At 40.0% G+C, this 13,670-nt stretch overlaps 1 long non-coding RNA gene across 1 annotated transcript in view; it reads right to left on the bottom strand.

The window, feature by feature from the left end:
* Positions 1-13,670, bottom strand: part of LOC119145208 — a 186,538-nt gene that overhangs the window by 25,351 nt on the left and 147,517 nt on the right. The window contains exon 9 of the long non-coding RNA XR_005103340.1: positions 9,157-9,215. This is a non-coding gene — a long non-coding RNA (uncharacterized LOC119145208). The remainder of the gene's footprint in view (positions 1-9,156; positions 9,216-13,670) is intronic.

Here is a 13,670-nt window from a genome sequence, read left to right as displayed (position 1 = left end):
ATACAGATGCATACTTGCACAATAAGTCAGCCAACCACAAGCTCTAATCCAAGGAAATGTTTAAGCATATTCTTAACAAAGCAAAGGAGTAACTGTATTACCACTAAATGGGACTATTTACTTGCTTAAGCATGTGTTTAAACACTTTCCTGAATGGAGACTGTGCTAACCTACAGGGCAGACTAGTCTTTAACGTAACTCTGGAGATACAAGAAGAGTGTCCAGGCTGCGTTTGTGCAGCCTGATAAGCACTAATCTGATAAAGACTTAACCACACAGGCTATATGCGTCAATGAAGACAGTGTAGCAAGTGGATATTACGAGGATACTGCTTATCTAGCTGAGAACAAATGAAAATTCATTTGAAGAACTTGGTGCTTTAGAGATAAAAGCTGGGGAGGTCTTGCAGGGTGGACACTTCAAGATGAGGTTATCACCACAACAAGCAGGCTTTGTGAGGTTATCACAACAACCCCACCTCTTTATTACAGTGGCTATTAAAAGATAAAGCCGCAGACCTTCAAAAGGTGTCGAGGTATCTCATTCCAATTTAAATCATTGGACAGTAAAGCACTTGGGAGTCTCTGAAAATCTGGATCCTAATGGCACTCATTTTAAAGTGTGATCAAATTTATAATATACTTTTTTTTAAAAAAATTGTCTGTTCCACATTAATTCTTCATGAATTGTTGGAACAAATGAATCTGCAAATTTAGATTATAAAGGGAAGAATCATAAGAGAAGCATGCTCCATATTTCATGTTGTCTCCCACACAGAGAAAACAGCTAGAAACATATTGTAATCCTTAACGTGATAGTGCCACTGACACGCTTCAGGAGGTTGTTTACACGTGCTCAGGGAGCCTGCATACATAGCAAAAACACAGGCTAGTCTGGTAAGAGGGCCATTAGAAAAAAATATCCTGTACAACCTGAGAAAAAGGGGCACTGCATGGCTGTGCAGCTGCCTGAAGTTCTGTTTCTTCTAACAAAACATCCAAAGGACCATCTCTCCAAGTGCTTCTCGTATGGACCATTTACTGGGATGCAATTCAGCTGTGATGCAGGGAAAGCACCCCTGCACTGTCAAATGTCCAAGGCTGGAGCAGGAGTTAGTGAAGAAAGCTAATCTCACAAGCTGCCGGGCTCAAGAACAAACTGCAAATATATAATTACGCAGCACATTGGCATTCTTACACTACTTCATTGCTCCATGCAAGGATAGCTTTGGTTACCCAAGGAGCTTTAAAAGAAGAGAAGAATTCAGTTATCTTCGACTTCTGTTAGAAATTATCTGGATGATCAGAGAAATTGAAGCAGAGTTCAGGAGCTGCAGGTTCAGCTCTACAATGCTACTTTGTGTGGAATGCTGCACAGAAACATCTTACTTAGATTTTATAACACACATTTCCAGTTTCACACCACTGTGTAACTTAGTGTAACAGGGCAAAGGCACAGAAAGGGCTAGTCCTCCTCTCATTTGTTAAAGAAAAAAAGTGGATTTAATAAACATCTTTAACATCACAAAAATGCTTTATAAACATCCTTTGGTCAATTTAAATTTTGTTTTCCAGATCATATTTCCAGCTTTTTTCTACCCCAATATCCCCCTAGTTTCACTGACAGATATGAAAAGTCTTCACATCCTTGTGCTTCTGTGATAGAATACCAGTTCCCAGGTGGATTCCAGCACCAAAAATGAGCCCTTCAGTTTGGTGTGGGACAACAATTAAGACACATTTGCTCATTCTTCATACCATGAACACCTGTGTGTCTCCCCAGCTGAACCAGTGGCAGCTACAAGGACCCCAAGGCTTTCAAAAATAATGCTCAGTGTCTCTTGAAATTAAGCGACTGATGATTAGTTCCGGAATTTTAAAATATTTCCTTTCTCAAACATGTCAGAGCTAAAGGAAACATAAAATAACCTTTCTTCTTCCTTATCTTGAAAACGTCTCTGTAATGAAGTCCAACCCATACAGAAAGGCCTGCCTTCTCACCTAGTGAAAAAGAGCACTGGCCAGTTTCATTTCCCCAGCACCGAAATGCTTAAATTCCCTGCTTTACAGAAAAATTGCAACTCTGAGCTAGACTCAGTGGTTTCAGTTCTCAGGAGGTTTGTTTCCCACAGCTGCTCTTCAGCCAAGCTGTGAACGAACCTGAAAATTCATTTGAAAAACCTTCTATGGTTTCTCATGCTTTCACAATTACATTATAGCTCTTTCCTCAACATTTACCACCACCCCCTGCAGGGAATTCCCCCAAACACATCGGTAAAATTTACCGGGAAGGCTTGTAAACCGTGATAAGCGTTTCACCTCAAACAATGCAAAAACTTGGTTTTAAATAAGTCTGGGAAATTTTCTTTTACAAGCTCTGTGATTTTGTTCTGGAAGCTTGGGCTTTTAAAGTTCTGTTCCGTGAGCTGGATTTAGAGCCCACTGAAGGAACTGGAAGGACTCACATTAATGTTCGTGGGCTCCAAATTTTCAACTTGCTAATTTCTGTCATTTTGCCAGCAACTCAGCAGGAAGGTATTCCATGAGCTGAGGCTGAGGACGACTATCCTCCCTCTGATCAGAAGCCGAGTTAGTGGCTGGGGTACTTTACGTGAAATATCATACGAGCCACTCTGCAGGGGCTAAAGCATCTTCCCTTCTGCCAGATGAGAACAGGGTGCACAGGTCTCCATGGAACAGTGTCGGACCTGACTCTTTACCAACTTTATTTATATTAGTCCTCAAGTGATCACTGAGGTCACAGCATTTGCACATCAGAGTAACAGTCACCATGGAAACCAGTAAACTGGCATCTGCTTGATGTCTTGTTTTAAAGGAGCTGTGAAGCTGCTTTGCACTCGGGTAGGAAAATCTGCAAGCGTACAGCTCCCATCGTTGAAGCATTTATTTTTTTCATGTCTCAATTACACATTCCACTTTCCAGCCTTGCCCTATTACTGGTACATCGTTTACTCTAAATGCACCAGACGCTCTCGCCAGAATCACTCAGGCCCATTTACTACCACTTATTTGTTACTGGGTTAAGATTCTACCAGAAACTAGCATAGAGTCAGCCCCCAAATTCACACCCTAGAACCCAAAGCCAGAAGTGCTCATTTTTAAATCACATTGGCAAATCAATTTTCAAATTATTCAGAACGTGTTAACAAAATCTTGATCATCATCATCTTATTATATGCTATATATAAAAATATCTCTTATATTATCTATAAATCCAGCTATTTATCATCAAGGTAATAGTTAAACAGAAGAGCCACAGTAGCTGTTAGTTTCTGATGAACATATACAAAAAAAGATGCCTGCAATCTCTATATTGAACCCATACTGATTTCATGTGCTCATTTTTACAACATACAAGTGCCTAAATTTTACATTAGCCATGACCCTGCATTTCCTAAACCCTCAAATAAACAAAAGTGTGAACCTAAGACACATCTTTCATAGATTAGCGTTCAAAACTGTAGTTATTTTGGGGTGGGAACTTCCTACTACATATGAACATAGCTCTAGAAAAGTACATCTTTGATCTTTTATATAGCTAGCACATCACATAATAACTAATAATGTTCAAAAGTTTATTACATATTCGCACACACTGCTGCATAAAGTTCATGCCCGTGAACACCATTCCAAATCCCATAAGTATTTCTGCCTGATCAAAGGAAATTACTGAATACAGAATCAGCTACAATGACACCCGCTGGAGCATAACTTAAAATAAACGCCATGTAAACAACCTCCTGAAGTATGTTCAGCGGTACTATCACATTCTTTAAAAAGTAAAGGCGACATGAAAAGCAAAAGGGGTGTGTGGGGGGGTGGTGTTTAGACAGATTTTAATTTCATGTAACAGATACTTACATTAGTAAATTAAACATGCATAGGAATGTTCCCAAACATTGAGGGCAGCTGACAGAGAATGGCTCATGCCTACAATAGAAAGCTCTCGAGTCTGAAACAGGGTGACTGCATATAAACTACTTATTGGGAATGGTCTCTAACTGCAAACCATACCTGGGAACAGTTTAGAAAAATACTAGCTGGCATGGGCCAAAATTCTGCCAAGAAACATTCCAGCACTTCAATAGTACAGTATCATGTTCCACATTTGAGGAACATTCCTGGGAACATTCCCAGGCATCCTTGATTTTACTAGTGTGGACAAAGCCTAAGATTTCCAGATGCTTACTAGAATAAAGTTTTGCTTCTTGGGCTCTATCTTCTGAACAGAGAACCCATGCAAAACAAAACAAAAACAAAACCACCCCTCCAAACAAAAAAGAATTTATTAGGGCAGAAATGAATATTACAGTTGACAATACTTCCTACAAGCATCATAGCACTTGCCAGAAAGCTGTATGCTTATTAGACCTTTAGTCTACACCCTCGCTCTGCTGTTGTCCTGGAACAAACAATGACAACAGTACTTTGGACAGATAGCTTGCAGATTCAGTTCAAACAACACTGGCAGAAGATCTTAACTTTGGAATTGAAAAAAAGGGATCTCAAAGCACCAATCAATACCAGCTATAATGAGAAACATTAAGAAGTGTCTCTGCTAGTGAAAGCACAAACAAAATGATGCTTCCTGCCCACAAGGCTCTGAGGTGTCCCTTTTCCTCCTTTTCACCTCTTTCACCCTTAGTTCCTTTTGATCAGCACAACAAAGGTGTCATTTTAACATTTCTGGAGAGCAACGAATTCTAGCTGCCATGCAGCTACATCATCGAGTTGTTAACAAAAAGTTCTATGAAACCAATGTACTACTCCATGATGTTCAGAAAGGTAAACAGAATGTGGGGAATCACTAGAAAAGGAAAACAAAACAGATAGCACTTCTACATCACTAGGTAAATTCATGAGTATGCCCACATTCAGATCCAGTACTGTCATCTTCCCGCCACACACACCCACACCCCCTACCCCAACCACTGTTTTAAAAAAAAGAAAACAGTAGAACTGGAAAAGGTACAGAAAATGGAGTAAAGGATAGGTAAAGACCAATTTCTATGCACACAGCAGTTACATAAACTGCAACTCCTTGCCAGAGCACATTGCAGACGCTAAAATTCAAAAAGCAATTCGACAAACAGAAGAAAACATCAACAAACCCTACAGAAAAAGGCAGCAATTTTGGCTCAAGACCTTGAACCATGGAGACTGGGAGTCTGTACTGGGTAGGTGTCACTATACATTTGCTCTGCTCTCCTGGGCATAGGACATGAGCATTTCTCTGAGGCAGGATATTAGGCTAGACTAATCTTTTGCCTGACACTGTATTATCTGTTCTCACGTTGATTTAATTTAGCCAGCATGGAGACAGAGTGGTAAGGAGCTGGTATGACAGGCTTTCTCACAGCCTACCAAACAGAGTAAATATCCAACAAGTGTGTTGTGCCCCCCTCGCAATGGGTCTGCAAGCGAATTCCTGCTGTGCCACCCCTGCTGTTAAGGGGACACAGCTGTCTGATGCTTGCTATCTGTGCTACAAAACACAGCTAATACATAGACATATTAAGATCACATGATGGTTTACATGATTCCAATAAATTTTACCACAGCCTGGTAAGGCAGACATCATTATCACTCACTTCACAGCAGAAAATTAAGGTGGTTTTGGTTTTGCGTTTCTCTTGTGTACTTTTTAGCATTCCTTACATAATTTGGTTAACAGATCATACATTTGAAACTTATGCAAAAAAGCACTATCAGAGTAATGCATTCAAAATAATCAGACCATGAATCGTTTTCTACATAGAAATATTTTTAAACGGCTTAAAAACCTTTCTTTTCTTGTTTCAAACAACTTTCAGATTTTCATTTGCTTCCCTTGATTTCTAATTCCTGATGTACTTGGATCGCATTTTCAAGAGTTTCTTTTCTCCAACTTCAAAAGCCATAGAAACTCGGCTTTTTAAACATGCAGCTAATAGTCCTATGACTAGAGGTGGGCTTGACAGAAACTCCCAAGTATCACGATGTTAAAAATCAAAGAGTTGGCAAAATACCTCAAATTTGAGGAGGTGAAGAAATATGAGTGGCACTAGACGGACTTGAACAGCTGTACATATTTCAGCCCAAGATTTGAAAATTTCTGTCAAAATATTGCAGTGAAAAACTAACATTCTCCATGGAAAGCAGCTATTTTTGGTGAAAATGCTATTTTATCAAAACTCTATTTTCCATTAAACACAGTTTTGACAGAAATTTTTCAACTATCCTTATTCAGTGTTATGCTCTGTAGTTGAAAATGTTAGCAGTTTTTTAGGCTGTCTCTACAACTGCAAAGATTTATAGGGACTTGCCAAAGATGGCAAACAGAAAAAAAAAATAAATCTGATTTAAGACTAATATCTCTGTCCCTTCACATTATACACATCCCTGGAAATTATTTTTACTTAAGTTTAATAGAACACATGATAGCAATGCTATTTCAAGAAAGCTGTTCATCCTTCTTTTTGTGATCCCCCCGCTAGTTCTGGCAAAGCATCCCTCCTCAATTAGTAAAGCACTGGAGACTTTCATTTTGGCTTAATTAACTAGGGGATAATTTTTCACCTAGTCAGGTCCTGGTACCACTGGCTCAGTGTGTTGATTTTGGGAGTCCTCTAGGTGGAGTTGCCCCTTCCTCAAATCCTGAAGAACCGTATTCAGGCCAGGACTAAGCAGACTTGCCCGCTGGAATTACGCAGGACTCCCTAGGCTGGGCTCCGTAGGCTGGCTGCCTGCTGCTGACCGGTTGTATCACATTGCAGCTCAGTCTGAAGTAAAACTGGGGGGGTGGGAGTGGGGCGCAGGGGGAGAAGAATCAAGAGGGTGCAAAACAGAGTTCTCTGGAAAATCAGAAACCCACGGGAAAAGGAGAAAGAAGGCTAGAGAACTTGTGAGCATATTTTACGCAACACTTTTTTTTAAGCTTTCCAAAATGTGTTTACAAGGTTTCGGGACTGTGCAGCCTCCCCCATTGTGTGCTGAGCTTTGCCTAAACTAGCAAGCATTTGGGAACAAGGCTGAGCTCATTAGTAATGAGGCAAAACAGAAGCTACAGCAGTGACCTTCACACAGCTTAGCCCTGGCTTTTGCCCCCAGACTGCAAAGGGGAGATTAACTAGCAGAGGCCTGGAGGACACTTACAGCTATTCCACCCTTGGTGCTCCTGGTGGGCCACTGCTGTTGCACAGAAATAAAGCGTCAGAATATCAGCTGGTGTAAATCAGCATATCTCCACTGAAGTCAGGGGTCACATTCATAGCCGATATGAGAACTAGCGAAACACTAGAGTCAATGAAGTCATACAATGGTACAGCAACTGAAAACATGAGCTGGATTTTGCTGCCACTATTAGAATACGTATTCCTACGTCCCTCTTTCCTCTTCGTCCCCTGCTCAGATGAACTTACACAGTCACAGTTACTAGGAAAAGTACCTAGGCTTACATTCAGTGACTGTCTGACGAGAAGCAGTCCATAAGAACTTTTTAACCTGACACAATTATTCATACAGCCAATTTGCAAGATACGCATATGCCAGCAAAAGTAAGGCATAACCCACATACAGAACACTTTGGACCTAAGGGAAAAAAACCAAATCAACCCCCAGGTCTGAAGACAGATCCGAGCAAAGGAATGCTTCCATATAACGTCTCTCTCTGACTAGATTAACCAAAAAATGATGCAGGGAAACAACAGCCTGTTTCCAAATCAGAGAGATGTGTACACATGTACACGCACAGATTTTTTTTGCTGATTGTCTCTATGGAACCCCTAAATATCCACCAACATTATAAATCCTTCCTTCCTGCAAGCCAGCATTCCCCAGCCCGTTCCATCTCTCACTTCCCCCACAAAAATGACAGACTGACTCTAATCTCCCACCTGCATAAATCTCCTACAGACAACCACAAATATTTTAGCTATGCTGATTTATGGAAGCACAAGCAAGACTAAACCAGGAGATATATCCTCCATGCACAATGACTGATGGCTTGCTGCACATCTTTCCATTTAAAGCACTGTCACTTTTGCAGTTCCATAGAGAGAGGGAAAAAGCAGAATAAAGTAACATGCAGTAATGCAGCTTATGGCAGCTCTGGGGGGTAGGGAGGAGCATTTGTGCAACCTGATTTCTTCCAAGTTTTCCTGCATAGATTCCTTGCTACAAACTGAAGAAATTTTATTTGAGAGAAGATGGGAAAACAGCTGCAAGACCCCACAAGCCTTCCTCCTCTGCCCCGCTCCTCCATCCATCCCATTTTCTGACTTTAACTGACCATAGCAATCCTGATTTACAACCAATGGGAAGTTGCCTCTTTAACCAATGCTCTGCAGCTGATGCTGCCTGCTTTAGTACCCATGGACTGAAAGAATGAATGAATAGGGGGATTCCCTACTAAGACTTAACTACAGCAGTAAACAAGATCAGGCGGTAGCTCCTGATTCCAGAATAGTTAATGGCAAAGACCTCCCTGCATTCAGTGGACTGAGCTTTGAAGGCCACTAGACACAGGGAACTCCCCTTGACCTCAGAGAATACCCAACATAGACAGGATTAGTCTGACGAGAATGAGATCAGGACCACTGAGTTTACTCATGGCAGATAAACAAAAAAGGCACAAACTGTGCGCAACAAGAGACCCGTCAGCATCTGGTTCAGTGTCTCCATGCTGTGTAAGGGCCCCACAGAGCTTTCAGAGGAGGTTGAATTCATTTAGCTGCTCTCAGCTAAGCTGTTTTAAGATTTGTGTTTTGCACAAGGACATCAACAGGGACAAATAATGCTGTTGTGGCAACACATTATTACTCTTCTGCTGAGTACTGACAGTCACAGTTTCAAAGAGCTGGGCTGAGACCTGAAGTCACAGAGGAAATAAAGGGGTTTCTGTATTCTTGGCTCCACTGACACCATTTTCCTGGCACTGTTTCCTCCTCTGCACCTCCCTTGCAGTGGACAAAGTCTTCCCTGCTAGCCTGTTGAAAGCCACAATTTCACCTGTTGTCACAAGCATGTTAGTCGCAATGTCCAATTGACAGCTGTATGCTTCCTGCTCTACTGCAACTAACTGGCTAGTAAGCAAAGCCTTACAGCAGCATCACTAATCATACTCCTTTTTTTCAAGACTAAAATTTAATTGACTTACCAAAAATTTTGCTGGGCACAAGTCATCTATGTTTTCACATCCTGGCTGCAAGGCACTAGCTGGAAAAGAGAAAGAGAGAGGAACAGTTGGTTAAAAAGAAGAGCAACAGCTATTTTATTTCTTTGGAATGCGGAGCAACACAGGCATATCTGAAATGCAATGGTTATTCTAGGGCATGTCACATTGCCTACATGGTCCATTATACAGAATTCTGGACTCAATTTCTTCTCCAGGGTCTGTGAATAATCACTTCCTTTCTCTAGGCCTTAATTTCCTCAGTCAATAAAATGGGGAAAATTATATATACTCACCTTAGAAATGCATTTAGTGACAAAGCTCTGTGTAATAGCTAATTGTGCAATATCATTAATAAAGGAGGAGACAGCTGCTAAGTATCTTGGGACATATTCACATCCATATCAATGATAGAAGTTCTACGTTTGCTTTACTTTTCTCATCCAATACTTATGATTGAAACTTGAGAATATCTGTTCTAACAGGAAACTTTGCTTTCCCTTGCTATGAATAAAAAAATGAAACAAAACATTACCAGCTCAAAAATGTGAAAAGAAAAACCTTATTTGAGAATGAAATAAAAAAAAAAACCCCAGAACTCAGTAACAGACACTCTAGGAAAGGCCAGAAGACTTAGATACACTTACACACTAAATATCATTTGGATTTTGCTCTAAAAGTAACTTTGCAGACTGCTTGCACATTTCCTTGAGTCACCCGCTTGAAGCAGTGAAATGATATTTTATATTAAGAACAATCTTGGTAAGAAACAGTATAGAAAAAAGATTAAAAAAAGGTAAATGAGGATTTTGAGAAGTTTGGCAGTGGGGTAGAATAGTCATCAACATGAGGGCAGCAGCATGTTCCCCACCTTTCCACCACAACTACCTTTTAGCATGAAAAACTTTTCAATTCACGCATCAGACTGATGGCAAATGACTCGAACAATTCTGACAGCTATTTGTATTTGCACTATCTAGGGTATAAAATAATACTTTCTCAAATCTGTTCAATATGGCAGATGCTGGTGAACAGCACTATTACAAACCAGGTGCCCGTTAAGGGTATAAAAGCATGACAAGGCTTAAATTGATGCTGCCAGGGTGATACTTTGTTCTTTACATCTCAGAATCCATACTGTCTGTCTCTATTGGCCGTACTGTGATAGTCTCGCTAGGCTAAAGAAAAGATTCATTCTGCTATGGCAAAAAACCTGAAGATCCCATCTTTGACAAGCACAAATTTTAATTAATGTACTCACTGTGAAGTAGCTGCCGCCAGGAAAAAATGAACAGAATTTTGGCTTAAATACCCTAGACATCAAAGAACAGTTCCAAAGAGGTCCACATAAAAAACTGGATGGTAGCAACTCAAAGCAAAAAATAGAAAGGTCTTAGCCAAGCCATGAAACATCAAGGAAACTGAAAAAAAGAAAAAAACCCGAACCATTGCTTTTTATTTCTGCTAGTCATCTTTTGGACACATGGGCAATGATTTCAAATAATTGTACATAATACTACTAAAGCCTTGGGTTATGTGTGAACCCATACATGTCAGAACAATGGAAGATAGTTATATAAGATGATGATCACTACATGAGAAATACACATACAAATAGTTGTGGGGTCAGGGTTCAGGGCTGAGCCTGCCACATGTAAGTAAGAGACGAGTATCACCGCTAACATGAGTCCTAGTTCAAATTCAGTCCGTTATTTGCAGTGGATCTGAGCAATTTTTGCTGAAAGTTCTTGTATTTCCCCAAACAATACGCTTGAGATCAAAGCTTGTGCATACACACATGTACACAATATAAACCCAAGGTTTATTAACTTCTATTAACTTAAAATAAAAATGCCAAAACATACAGATGAAATGTATTTCCATTATAATTCTAGTCTGTCTGCAACTGATTGTCATATACATTCAGCCTCTTGGTACCTAAAGATGATTCTATCACTGATCTACCAAAGGCTAAATACAGCTACAGGAGACACAGATTAGAGGATCTGACCACTTAGCATAAGCAGAGCATCAAAGTAAACAACATGCTCATGCTAGTAAGGTTGAAGTGTTATTCAGCTGGTTAGATCACATTCCCACATGGTCTGTAACTACAAATTAACAAGTCAAGACAGACACTCCTAAAAAGAAGTTTTGCACTTTTCAGGAAAAGTTCAGAAGTAATTTTTGGAGAAGACAAGAGCAGCTGCTGCCAGGCTTCCTGCAACTGCAGGAATTTTTCAGGTGTACACAGTGCACTATTCGATGGTGATCAAGCATAATGAATTATAAACCAATTATAACATCGTACATAGGAACAAAATAACTGAATTTTTTCCTAAGAAAAGTGCAATGTTTTTCCTGAAGTACCAACAGCGTACCATTTTATTACTAATACTTAATCACATGGGTCATTTGATTGGCTTAGTTAGTGAAAGGGTGCTGTCCTCCAAGATTAATTCATAATTAAAAGTAATAAACAAGGTTTTGGTCTTATCAAGATGTACTATCAAGAACATTTACCCATCTTTAATTTTAGAGAAAGATTCAAAAATAGAGCAGAAAAATGTATTTTTACACCCTTGTGGCCACTGTTGCCACAAAATATCAAAACAATCCCCCACTACATAGCTGAAAGGGGAATAAATATTGTATTTTGAATTGTTTTAAGACAGCAGTGAAACCAATTAGGGATATCTATAAAGGAGAAGAGTGTATTACAATTTTATTGTCTGAAGTTCTGAGTAACTACTGGTTCACAGATGTACAGCCATTATTTGGAAAGCACAACTTCATACAAAAATTGATTGAAACTAAGGATAAGAATGAGCACAGCATATCGTAACTATGGACACAGTTTGACTCTCCATTGTTTCCACTCAGGGATGACCATCCTCACCATCTAGACAGAACCCAGACTACTAAACTAATCAAACTAAACACCCAAGATGCAGACAACAAATTGCAATGCAAAAAGTTAAAGTGCAAATTTATAAAAAAAAAATTTTAAAAAAAAATCAATGCTTAAATTCAACCTTCCTCAAATGGCAACAATTTACTAAAGGAACCAGTATGTCAAAAGCTGGTCTCAAGCTTTTCACTGCACAATAGGTAAAACTGGAGGAGGTCTTGAGGAGTAACAGTTTGCTTTAGTGAGTTTTTGGGGAAGGCAGGTAGAGGGCCATCTAGGAGTCGTTACTTTGTTCTGGTAGAAGACATAGAATTTACAAGTCATTGTGTTAGATGCTGTACAAACATAACAAATAGAGACGTGTTCAAAGGACCCTCATCATTTCAAGTGGGTTGCTCAAATACATTTAATAAAGTTATTATACTACAGCTCTGCCTTGCTAAGGAAAAAAGAATCCATATTGTTTTGTTTAATTGGATTAAATCATGATACTGCTGTTTACTAAAAGTAATTTACTTATGAGAACCATGTCTGTATGATGTCCAGAATGGAAAGTTTGCTGCACATATAAGCTAGATATTTATGGGGAAAAATCAGGAGAGTTTAGGCAATTGGAATTCATTTCTAACCCCCTCAGGTTCAAGTGAGACCACATTGAGACAACTACAAAGCAGCTCTAGTACATCCAGGTCCGTGAGAAGACGGTGGACATCCTGTAACCCAGAAGAAACATGCAGATGAAGCTAGAGATATTTTCAGTTATTAAACTCTTTACAGGATCTACCCATGACCAAAATGTACTGGAATAGCCTCCCCGTCTCTCGCCCTCCTTGTCCCTCAACACGATGCCACTGGCACCTCTGTGCTCCGAGCAGGCCCTCTCTGAGCACGGTGTCCCAGATGACTCTCCTGGATATAAGGGTTTCTCCTGAAGCTGTCCAGACCGAGAGAGCTGTTTTACTAAAGTAAAACCTTAAATGTGGTTATGCAACTTACCACTTCCAGAAAACCAAAGAAAAGGGACAAAGTGAATCATTTCTAAACAACCGAACAGAAACCAGTCCTGTAAGAGCTTTCCTTTGTAGATTATCCTCTTCAAGCTGAAGTACAACACTACTGCAAGCCTTTCTGATTTAGGCTTAGCACACACTGTCTGTGTTTTCTGCGCCTAAGCTGCTACTGCTCAGACAGAACGAAGCAGGTGATCTTTCTACTCCACATTCTGGAAGCTAGACTGGTAAAATAAATGAGGGGTCCACAGAGTCTTAGCAGTTCACAGACTTGACCTACTTCAAAGAAAAACCAGGAAGGGCAGTGGCAGGTTCATGCTGTGAAGAAATTGTTGCTGCTCCAACCCACCACGCCAGATTGTAGGATGCTGCTGTGAGGTCACCTGAACAGATTCACTACAGAATTCAAAGCCACAAAGTGACCTATTTTACGCCCGATAATGAAATAAGATGTTAGGAATTGTTTCCAGAGAAGTACCTGGTCACTGACTGCAGTAAAACCTCTGTGTAGTTAGTACAGCCCTCTCTAGTACTGCCTGCACAAGTTTGTGTTAGAAACTTGCTACACGCACAACCAT

The sequence above is a fragment of the Falco rusticolus genome, chromosome 3, assembly GCF_015220075.1.
Source record: "Falco rusticolus isolate bFalRus1 chromosome 3, bFalRus1.pri, whole genome shotgun sequence".
Lineage (NCBI taxonomy): Eukaryota > Metazoa > Chordata > Aves > Falconiformes > Falconidae > Falco > Falco rusticolus.
Note: the sequence above shows the minus strand (reverse complement) of the source record. Positions and strands in the feature narration are given on the sequence as shown.